Below are 12,904 nucleotides of genomic sequence, written 5' to 3'. Positions count from 1 at the left end.
AACCGTGGCTCTGTTCCATAGAGCTTCACATTCAGGGACCCAGGCTGACAGGCAGCCACTCATGCATTCTCATAACACATGCATTCTCATGGCAAAAGGGAAAGGCAAGAGGCTAATGCCTTTATTCTTAAATCATATTTATGGTCTTTGCTTGCAATTGGCATCATTATTCTTCTCACATTCCATTGACCAAGCTCAGCATGATGGCGTGGGTAATTTTCCTCCCATTGGGAAGAAGGTGGAGTAAATATTTGAAAATAATAATACAACTTAACCACATGCTCAGAAAAACCTGAGTAATAAAATTTTAGAGTTAGAGATATGCTACCCAACAGCAGAAAACTGGTGCAATTAGAAGGATTTTCACGAGATTAATTTTTTTTCATCATTCTGCAAAGAAACAGTAAGAAACCAATGTAGTAGTTGATTTTTATGCTGTGAAACATCACAAAGATGTAGTTCCAAAGTGATTAATATCTAGAATTGCTTCTATAAAAGTAAAAACATAAAAAGAGAAGCATAAATGTTCTTAAATTTTTACTTTGCTTTATAAAAATTAAAAATGTATGATAGTAAAAGTACATTTCATGTATGGTTGCAAAAGCAATCTGAATTTGCTAAGTCCCTCTAGTTTACATTTGATGCAGTCAAGGACTTTTTGTCACAATCAGAAGAAGCACTAGAAAGAAAAAATCTGTCCAGAACTGTGGGGTGTTTCTGATTATTCCTAAATAATTCACAAATGTTAGTAAATGCAGAGATTCCGTTTGAATGGCAACCCTGCTGAGCCAAAGGCCTCAGAAAGATAACAGGGTAATGAGTGCCCTCTAGTGGTATATCAAAGCTTTTGACTTGTAAACAGAACAGAGAGAATGTCGCTTTCCTCATTTTGCTTCTTAATCTGTACTCTGAGGACGAAGGGGAAAACGTTGAAGCTTAGAAATAGATTTCATAACATTATAAGGCTCCTTTTTCCTGTGCCTGAAACTTGTTTATTTGATACTTAAAAGTATTAAGCAATTCAATTCTCCTCACGTAATAATAATAGACGTTATATGTCTATTACTTTCTTATCCTAAAGCTGTCACAAGTATATACTCAGTTTTTTAAAAAAGAAATAAAATTTTTACCCTGGGGATGTAACATGAAGAATAATTTGCAATTTAGATTTTGTTTATATTGATTACAGGTCAGCACAATCACCAAGAAGACATATCTAAGTTGTTTCTAACTCCTGATATTTCCAAAATGATTACGCATTTTATTAATCAAGGTCACAGTCACCTCATTTTACTAGTGTCAGTGAAAACCTGTCAATGAAAACCTGATGTTATCTGTTAATTAAGAATCTCCATGGCGACCAGGCACGGTGGCTCATGCCTGTAATCCCAGCACTTTGGAGGGCCGAGGCGGGCGGATCACCTGAGGTCAGGAGTTCACAACCAGCTTGCAAACATGGTGAAACCCCCTCTCTACTAAAAATACAAAAAAATTAGCTGGGTGTGGTGGCGGGTGCCTGTAACCTCAGCTACTCAGGAGGTTGAGGCAGGAGAACTGCTTGAACCCGGTGGGCAGAGGTTGCAGTGAGCCGAGATTGCGCCCTTGCACTCTAGCCTGGGGCAACAAGAGCGAAAGAAACTCCGTCTCAAAAAAAAAAAAAAAGAGAATCACCATGGCAATGAAAATGAATATCTTAAATGCTGCTGCTGCAGCTACCACTGCTGCCACTACAATTTATGTGTGAGTTCCAAGTGCCCTCTACTGGGCAAAATACAGTGGGTGAATAAGCTCTCTGGGTTCTAATCTGGATCAGCCCTCTCCGGTTGGAGTTCCTAATCAAGCTGAAATTTCATTTAAAAAATGTAAAAGCTCAACCTATATAAAGACCATAGGATCAAACCTATACTAAAATCTTGGAAGGAAAAAATCATTAAAGCTTTATTGTATATGTATGAATAGTTTTCGGATACCATGCTTTTCCTTATTACTCAAATCTCATTTCAAATGCGATTGCCTCCATGAGAAATTAGAAGCTATTAGAAAACAAATCATGGACAATATTTTAAAACCTGACTTTTCTTCCCGGCACTTAGATAAATTTCTTTTTCTTTTTCCTTTTCTTTTTTAAACGTAACAGGCCTGGAATCCAACTTGTGCAGGTTTTTCACGCCCTGGGGAGATACAGAAAGTCTGCTGAAGTGCTCACTAAGCTCCCAAAAAGGCAATGCCTCCACTGCGTAGTTGAAAACGTTAACATTTGCAATTATCAGCTCAACTTTTAGGATTGAGTAAAGTGATCTAGTCTTGGAGAGAAAGGGTAAGAGGGCTACTTTTTGGCTTCCAGGAGTTACACAGTACTCTGGTAATGGCAGGAGATATTATTAATCCTCTCGGTCAAACTTCCTTCTGTATGCCTGGGATCATGCCCTTGTGAAGCCCAATCCACATTGTTGGGTTTTGTTTCCCTCCTCCTATGATCTAAGTTATTAAAGCCCTAAATTCATTCCCTGGAGTTCTGTGGGGGGAAAAACAGTCCGTTTTTATAAAATGAAGGAGAAACATAATCTATATTCCCTGAACTCAGGAGCAAAGCATCTTTTGTCTAAAAACCCTTTTCTTTCAAGAATTGTATGTATTACCAGAGCATGAGATCATAGCCCAGTTCCTAGTGAGTCAAAAGAAATATATCTACATAAATGGAAATTCAAATAAACTACTTCCAACAGGGTTTAAACTATTTGTTTAGCTTCTAAAATATTAACAAAATATTCTGAAATATTATGACTTTTTTACGTGTTGCTTTTCTATAATAAAAGTGTTATGGGCTGAATCATATTCCCTCAAAATTCATATGTTGAAGTCTTAATCCTCAGTACCTCAGAATGTGATCCTATCTTTACAAAGATCCTAAAGTTGAAATAAGGTAATTAGGGTGGGACTTTATCCCATATGACTGGTATCCTTCAGAGAAGAGATTTGGATACACACACACACTCAGAGGGAGGACCACAGGAAAACACATGAAGATAACCACCTACATGCCAAGAAAAGAGGTCTCAGAAGAAACCGACCGAGCTAACTCCTTGATCTCAGACTTCTAGCTTCCAGCATTGTGAGAATATACATTTCTGTTATTTAAACCACCTAATCTGTAGTACTTTGTATGGCATCTCTAATAAACTAATACAAAAAGTGAGTTTGGCATTACTTCCATAGCTCTACACTGTCAAGATAACTATGTCAGCATTTCTGTCAGCCTTTGCCTCAAGATTTTTGCCTCCAGGTGGATATCCAGCAAATATAGCTCCAGGTATCATGTCTAAACTCAAGAAAGAAAGAGGGGAGAAAATACCCTTCTTTTTATCAAAAACTAATTATTTTTAATGGATCCTTTTTGTTGCAAGTACTTGAAAACTCAAAAGACTCAAACTCAGAATTTATTAGCTCAAGAATTAGAAAATCCAGGGGTTGAGGGGTTGCACCAACATTAGACATGGCTGGACTCAGAGATCACATACATTATCTGGATTGAGATTTCCCCTATCTTTTTATTTTTCTGTCTTTGTATTGCTTTACTTTTCTGCTCATGCTTATCACTAGAAATTCCAGGCTTTTTCCTCATGGCAACATGATGGCTGCTGTAGCTTTAGCAACACAGTCTTTCAAGACCCAGTCTAGCAAAAATGAATTCCTGTCTCCCAGAATCCCTACTACAAACACACATATGATGCTTCTTTCTTGGGCACACCCTCATGGTGTAATTATGTAAAATGCCTCTTCATACTCTTTTATCTTAGCCTAAGCACTAGGAAGTCTATATTTACTTAATAATGTTGATAATCATCAACATTGTAAAGAGTAAAGGGCTACTCTTTATTAAGCACTTTATGCCAAGCATGGTTCAGTATCTCCTTGAATCATCACACAGTCTAATGTAACGAGAACAATTATCCCACTTCCAAAATATTATTGAATATTTTCTAAAACTTTTAAAGAAGTAACTAGTCATGAATAGGTCAAATAATTTGCCACATATCACTAAGATAGAAAATAGAGCCAGGAATTAAATATACTTTTGTCAGTGTCTAAAATCTTCAAACTCTTAACTACGATCTGAATCCACTTGATTCCATATTATTTTTCAGAAAGCATGAAGCTTCTAGCTCTTTATCTCCATTTCAAGAACTTCCCCTGCAATCACTTCTACCCAGTCAACCAATTCCCACTTACTCAGACTATGCCTATTATCAATTCTTCCAATTCATGAAAGGTTAATTTTTAACAAATAAATGCTCCCTTCTTCCCCAACCACTCTAATTTTAGGAAAGAAAGATTTCCACTTATCCTAGTAATGAGAAGCATTTGAATTCTCTATAGTCACTCAACCCCTGCCCCTTTACAAACTAATCCATCTTTTTAAAATTTCTCTGAAATTTTTATTATGCAGTTTTACTCTCTTTGAAGCATATTTAGAAGTCAGTCCTTGAAAAACACTGGCATGCAAAACACTTGAAAATAAATAGACAGCAATTATGCCAATAGGTAAGGATAAAAGTGAGGGTCCCATTTTACATTGCATTCTTTTCACCAAAGATCTATTTTCAGTGCAGAGGTCAGATGAATTCAATAGTATCTCTCTGCTGAAATCAGAAACTAGCTGGCACCATCAGCACCAAGTAGAGCATGGAGCTGAGTGCACTTACGAAGCAAGTTGAAAGATATGGACCCTGTCTCTTTAGAGATGACAAATCAAGAGGATACACAATCTTATTTGATGGGTGCTTTACTCAAGGCCACAACAGCTAGGAGATACAATTTGGAACTAAAATGATGTTAAAATATAATTTAGCTTCATCTGAAGGTTTGAAGGAGTCCATCTGTACCCCAACTACCCCCTCAAGAAGAGGTGCCCTTTCTCTAAGATTCCTAATAACTCTGTCACCCTAATATTATGTGCACTCCATTGTATCATAATTTTCATTTATGTAAGTGTAACTCCTACTAGATTGAGTGGTCCATGAGGACAGTGGCTACATTGTATTTCTTGTTATATGTGGCTAGCCTGTGGCTGGAGAGTAACCATCATACAGAGGATCTGTGTTAATCAGGATAGGCTAGGCCTTTTTGTTGTAACAATAAAACTTGTAGGCTAAACACAAAAAGTAGTTTATTTCTGACTCAGGTTACACGTCCCCTGTGGATGAGCAAGAGGCTCTGTTCCACATAGTCACTCAGGATCTCAGGCTGACTGAGACTCCACAGTTAGCAGCTTTACCATCTGGAATACGCAGCATTTTTATTGCTGCAGCCAGAAAACAGAAAAGCACATGGGTTTTTCTATACTTCAGGCTGGAAATGACACATGTCACTTCCAGAAAGTACTGCCGTTTAACCTGAGCCCCACGCCTCAGGGGGATCTGGAATTTGGAGGGCCGTACCAGTGCCTGGGACTTAGCTAGGCCTGCCAGCATAACCCAGGAAGAGCACCCCAAGCCAAGACCAGGACCTACATGAGCTCTCACCCCCATTTTTCCCCTTTAATATACACTCTGATCCTCTATCCCATACATAGAGTTAACCATCCCAGAGTTCTAGGAAGCTCTGGGACTGGCACCTACAGGGTCATCCTGGCACCACATGTCTGACCTTGGTTCTGGGGCTTGGGGGGATAGCCTAAAGGAAATTACTCCCAACAAGCAGTGTGATATTTCTTTTATGGAATTACACAAGACTGACTGTCAGAATGGTAACAACATGCTATTTTGGGTGATTCTCACTCACGTTGGACCCAAGACAAGTTCTGTGTTCTGAGTTACCATCTGTCCCCCACCATCTCTTGGGTTTGAGCCCTGTGTCTACCCCTGTGTCAGCTCTCACCCATCTGTGTTCAATTTACAACATCTCCAGTCTACAGCACCCAAGAGTAACAGAAGGCATTTTTTATTCTGTGTACCTCCTACTGCTGGCATGCAGTGCAGTAACGTCACCCTTGCATCACATGAGAGAGAAAGTCTTGAAGAAAGGTGGAGATTGCCGTTCTCCTTCAATGGATTTTTAGATCATTGCTGGTCAAATAGGGTCTTCCAATTGATGTCTTCTCTTGTTTCCAATTGTGCTGATATCATATTCTACCAGGTCTGTCTTAAGCCATGTCAGATTAGGAACTAAACACTCCTTATGTGAAGGGCACTGCACTTCTCACTCTACCTTTCCTGCCAGTGTCGGTGTGTGGAATTCAGGGATATAGTCAACAATGAAAGCAATAGTATTCTAAGAATGAAGTGATTATAGCCTAAGGAGTTTAAGAGAAACATGTTTGGAAGATGTGCTATAATTCATTTACACTACAAAATTTTGAACAGTACATTTAACATAACCAAAAATGCATTATCATTCACACTTTCCTTCATGCACTGGGTTAGACTTGAATGTGTGATTATCATCAAACAAGCACAGTAACAACTTTTGAGAGAATCATTCAAAGCCAGTATTCAGGGTTGGTGGGATGGATAATGCAGTGTCAGGAGTGATGCTGTAACCAGCATCGAGCCCGCGAAATTAGAAAACTGAAAAGGCATGAAGATCTACGTTGTTCCAATACAAACAGCTTCCAATGGACCATGGCATTGTGAGTAATAATATTATTACCTTTTTCTCCCCAGTAGGAAATATGAAATTAGCCAAAAGTGGTGCATTTGCTCATAAAGAAGGCAAAAGATAGTTCCCCAACATGAATCCAAAGAGATGGTGCCTGGACACTACAAAAAAATCTTCACTTGCTCTGACTTGACCAGCAATCAAGTACCTAAGTACCTCTTCTCTAATTGCTATTCTAAATATTCACTGATAAATAACTGTAACTTACATGAGCCCATGAATTGTATACACATTTTTAGATCAAATTGTTTATATAGAGCAAAATAAGCCCAGGGCCTCCCACACTTTGGGATGGCTCTGCTTCCTTTCACACTGGCCAGAACTAATCTCATGGCACTACCCAGTTTCAAGGTGGCTAATAAGTCTATTCTTCTGAGTGCTCAGAAGGAGAAGGAACCACATTTTAGCAACTATAAGTTGCTCTCTGGGTTGCGGTTCCCTCCGCTTATCCCACAACTGTCTCCAAAGCCTTGTGAAATGGCTTTAAATCCTTGCCTTAGTTTTGCTATAAAGAACTAAGGATTTCTCTCTCTCTCTCTCTCTCTCTCTCTCTTCCTTCACCTCCCCCATACCACAGTCTATCATAGTGATAAGAGCATAAATATGGCATTAGGGAGAGACCCCAAGACTGCAAGAAACAATTAGTAGAAACATGAGTTATAGCCTTAGACAGCCTAGAGATCAGGCTTTCAAAGCCAGGCAACCTAGGAGACAAAGGAATGATAGAACTGATAGAGAAACTTCTAGAGAATTTCCGACAAACACTAGAGGGGAGAAAAGAACCTCTAAGAGGGCTCTGAGGTCCTGATAATCTGAGAAGCAGGACCAGAAACAATTATAAATTGGTGTACACCTGCAACAAAGTATCTGAAATTTGTTTTTGAATGCCTGTCTCCTCTCCAGAAGCCTGCTCTGTGGCTTAGTTCCTCAAAGCTGGATGTGACAGTTAGACTCCTGTATAAGGTCATTCTTGCATTACTATGAAGAAATACCTGAGACTGGGTAATTTATAAGAAAAGAGGTTTAATTGGCTCATGGCTCTGCAGGCTGTACAGGCAGCATAATGCAGCATCTGCTTCTGTGGAGGCCTAATGAAGCTTACGATCATGGTGGAAGATGAAGAGAGAGCAGCCCTCACATGGCGAAAGCAGGAGCAAGAGAGAGAGTGGGGTGGGGTTGGGGAGGTGCCACACTTTACAACAACCAAATATCACAAGAACAAATTCACTATTACGGGGACAGCACCAAGCCATGATGGATTGGTTCCCGTGACCCAAACATTTCCCACCAGGTCCCACCTCCAACATTTGGGATTACGTTTCACCATGAGGTTTGGGTGGGGACAAATATCCAAACTATGTCATTCTGCCCTGGGACCCCACAAATCTCACATTCTTCTCAGGTTGCAAAATACAATTATACCTCCCCAACAGCCCCCTAAATGTCTCAACTTGTTTCAGCATCAACCAAAAGTCCCAAGTCCAAAGTCTCATCTGAAAATGAGTTCCTTCCACCTATGAACCTGTAAAATCAAATCAAGAGATTTACTTCCAAGATACAATGTGGGGTATAGGCATTGGGTAAACCTCCCCATTCCAAAAGGGAGAAATCCACACCCCATTTGGATTCTTCATCTGAAAATGAGCTTTGCTTTTATACAGGCTACAATTTTTTTTAAACTTTTACACTCTGCTGCACTTTTAAATGTAAATTCCAACTTTAGGTCATTTTTGCCACATCTAAGCATAAGTTGTTAGAAGCAGCCACAGATTGTTAGAAGCACCTCGTGAATGCTTTGCTCCTTAGAAATTTTTATCAGCAGTTAATGATTGCTCTTTAGTTCAAACGTCCCCAGATCCCTAGGGCATGGACACAATGCAGCCAAGTTCTTTGCTAATGCATAAAAACATCATTGACCTTTGCACTAGTTCCCAATAAGCTCCTCATTTCCATCTGAAACCCCAGCTTGGCTTTTGCTGTCCATATCAGCATTTTGGTCACAACCATTGAAACAGGAAATTCCAAACTTTCCCTCATATTCCTGTTCTTTTCTGAACCCTCTAATCTCTTCAAACTTCTTCCTATTACCCAGTTCCAAAGTTGCTTTAACATTTTCAGGTATCTTTATAGCAATGCCCCATTTCTTGGTACCAATTTTCTGTATTAGGCCATTCTTTCATTGCTATACAGAAATACTGGAGACGGGGTAATTTATAAGAAAAGCAGTTTAAATGGCTCATGGTTCTGCAGGATGTACAGGAAGCATAGCAGCGGCATCTCCTTCTAGGGAGGCCTCAGGAAGCCTATAATCATGGCAGAAGGCTATAAACCAAAAGTATCTGAAACAGGTCTCAACCAATTTAGAAATTTATTTTGCAAGGTTAAGAACATGCCCATGACACAGTCTCAGGAGGCCCTGAGAATATGTGCCCAAGATGGTTGGGTTACAGCTTGGTTTTATATACTTTAGGGAGACATAAGGCATCATTCAATACATGTAAGATGCGCATTGCTTTGGTCTTGAAAGGCGGGAAAACTCAAAGTCGGGGGCTTCCAGGTCACAGGTGGATTTGAAGATTTTCTAATTGGCAGTTGGTTGAAAGAATGTACTTAAAGACCTAGAACCAATAGAAGGGAGTGTCTGGATTAAGATAAAGGGGTTGCAGAGACCAAGGTTTTTATTATGCAGATGAGTCCACCAGGTAGCAGGCTTCAGAGAATATAGATTGTCTTAAGGTCTCAGTTTTAATGTTAATGCCAGTCAGTTGTGCCTGAATTCCAAAGGGAGGAAGCCATAATGAGGCATGTCCAGCCACCCATTCCCATCTTGGCCTGAACTCATGTTTCAGGTTAACTTTGGAATGCTTTTGGCTCAGAGGAGGGGCCCATTCAGTTGACTGAGGGGGCTTAGAATTTTATTTTTGTCTTACAAGGTGAAGAGGGAGTAGGCATCTTACATGGCAGAAGCAGATGCAAGAAAGAGAATAGGGTGGAAGAGCTGCCACACTTTATAACAACCAGATCTCATGAGAACTCACTCACTATCATGAGGATAACACCAAGCCCTGAGAAATCCACCTCCACAACCCAAATACCTCCCACCAGGCCCCACCTGCAACACTGGGGATTACATTTCCATATGAGATTTGGATGGGGACAAATATCCAAACTATATCAACTGCCTTTCACCTTTATAAAGTTAATTCTACCAGAGTGATACTGGGCACCGTAAATTAGAAAGTGAGTTTATTTCCATGCTATTTATATGTTTTTGAGACATTTTAAAGTAAAGAATGGTCTTTGAATGGTGATCACTAGAAACAGTTGACAGCAAGTGGGCAAGATATTGAGGTGGTAGACTTCTTGATATTCTTCCAACCTCACTATTGCACTTATTCATCATCATCATAATACTGATATATCCAGTCATCCTGAAATAATGTACAGCTTAGGTATTGATCCTGGCCCATATAGCCAGGTCTGTTCTGCTTCCCTCACACTTCTGAGTTAGGTTCTAATATAAATTTTTTTATACTCTAGAAGTACAGAGGGACATGTCTCAATGGCACTGATGGCTTGGAGAAATTCAGGCAACCACAATAATTATAATGGAAAGTAAACCTTTGAGTGCAGAGGGAAGGGCAATGAGGCAGTGGGCAGAGGGCACAAGACCAAGGGAACTTGTGTACAAATGCAAAGCTGCTAGAACAAGTTGTACCTTAAAGATTGGGTTCATATGTCAAAAAAAAAAAAAAATAGAAGTTTGCATATTTAAGAGGAAGAGATTTCAATGTGTAAAAGTGAAATGTATACAACAAGAGTACAATAACTAAATGGGGAAGGGCACATTAAATATATGGCAATGCTTGAAGCTTTAAAATTTGCTATTTACAAAAATATGGAATCAACCTAGGTGCCTGTCAAGAGTGGATTGGATAAAGAAAATGTGGTACATATATACCATGGAATACTATAAAGCCATAAAAAAGAACAAAATCATGTCCTTTGCAGCAACACAGAAGCAGCTGAGCCAATACCCTAAGAAACTTCATGCAGGAACAGAAAACCAAATACCACATGTTCTCACTTATAAGTAGCAGCTATACATTGAATATATATGGACATAACGATGGGAACAATAAACACTGGGGATTACTACAAGCAGGAGGGAGGGAGGCAAGGGTTGAAAAACTATTGAGTCCCATGCTCACTACCTGGGTTATGAGATTAATCATATGCTAAACCTCAGCATCACACAATATACCCATGTAAAAAACCTGTACATGTACCTCTTGAATCTAACATAAAAGTTGAATTTTTTTTAATTTGCTAGTTCAAATCCTGTGACCAGCCAGAATGCAAGTATCCCTCTAGTATACAACACCAATTTTTTAGAAAAATTGTGCTTCACTATAGCCAGATCAACCTGTGTGATATGATTTGGCAGTGCCCCCACCCAAATCTCATCTTCAATTATGGCTCCCATAATTCCCATGTGTCATGGGAGGGACCAGGTGGGAGATAATTAAATCATGGGGGTGGGTCTTTTCCATGCTGCTCACATGATAGTGAAAAAATCTCATGATATCTTATGGTTTTATAAAGGGGAGTTCTCCTACATAAGCTCTCTTTTGCCTGCTGCCATGTAAGACATGACTTTGCTCCTCATGTGCCTTCCACCATGATTGTGAGGCATCCCCAGCCAATCTGAACTGTGAGCCACTTAAATCTCTTTCTTTTATAAATTATCCAGTCTCAGTATGTCTTTACTAGTAGTAAGAGAATAGACTAATAGAGTGTGCAATCAATTTTCAAGTTTCATGTCAGGTATAGTACACAACAGGAGAAGGTCTTGAGACCAGTGCAACAGAGTTACTAGAGCATGAGAGAAGGTCATTGAAAGCAACAGGCCAAGTATTTATTTACTCAACAAATATTTATGAAACATTTACTATGCAGGCAGTACACTGGGAGGGGAACATGTAGAAGAAAATAACACATAGTATCTCCATTAAGAAGCTTACCATCTGGAGTGGGGAGCCTGGGCAAGAAATACACACATAAACTCTAATTATAATAGAATGTAACAAGTACTATAATAGGGAAATCACAGAACACTATGATATTAAGCAAGAGGGGAACTTAGTATAATTTTAGGGGTTCACAAAACAATCCCCAGAGGAAGTAGTAAGTGGATTGAGACAGGAAAGAAATGTAGGGCTTAACTTATTAAATGTGTAGAACTTGATCCAAGCAGAGGGAAAACTATGTGCAAAGCACAGAGACAATCAAGTACTTAGTGTGTTTGCAAAATGAATCTGTGTATATAAGAATGTGAGGAGGAGAATGCATAAAATAAATGTAGTCATAAGCAGAGGTAAGATTACAAAGGACATTGGAAGATATAAATTAGAATTTATAATGAGAGCAATAAGGAGTCATAAAGAAGTACTGAGCAACCTTAAGTAAAAAATTTATTCTGCTTTTGTCCAGAAATATAGTAGTGCTTAGCACAGTTCATGGGATGAAGTGTCCACCTAAACAGATGGATAACACCTCCCCCATCACTCAAAATTTTGATTCTGCCAACAGCTCTTACCCAAAATTATTTGATAAAATTTTGTCTGCAAAAAGGAAATGACTTAGTTAATTTGTGCTCTTACCTATTCAGCATTTCTCATCAATCTCCAAATACTGTCTTAGGGGAAATGTGGCTGCAGTAACTTTATCAGAATACCACAGAGAAAATTATAGTTGTTCCCGCTTACCCATGCAGGATATATTCCAAGATGCCCAGTGGATGGCTGAAACCACAAATAGTGCCAAACCCTGTATATATACACTCTGTTTTGTCACATACATGCATACTATGATAATGTTTAATTCATAAATTAGGCATAGTAAGAGATTATCAAAAATAATAATAAAATACAACAATTTAAAAAATACACTGTTATAAAAGTTATGTAAATGTGCTCTCTCTTGCTCTCCCTGACCCTAAGCCCCTCTCTCTCTCAATGTCTTACTATAATATATTCAGCTATTTTCAGACCTTAGTTGACCATGGGTAACTGAAATCTCAGAAAGTGAAACTGCAGTTAAGGGGAATACTATATATTCTGAACAGCAGACAGTCAACACTAGTTTACAGTAGAAGATTATTGACTGTCAGTTCTCCCCATTAAAAACACTAGAAAAATCTAGGACTAAGGCAAGCTACATTTGTTAGACTTATTGCAGTAAAGGA

Source organism: Macaca thibetana, chromosome 14 (assembly GCF_024542745.1).
Source record: "Macaca thibetana thibetana isolate TM-01 chromosome 14, ASM2454274v1, whole genome shotgun sequence".
Classification (NCBI taxonomy): Eukaryota; Metazoa; Chordata; class Mammalia; order Primates; family Cercopithecidae; genus Macaca; species Macaca thibetana.
The sequence above is the reverse complement of the archived record's forward strand: the minus strand, read 5'-3'. Positions refer to the sequence as shown.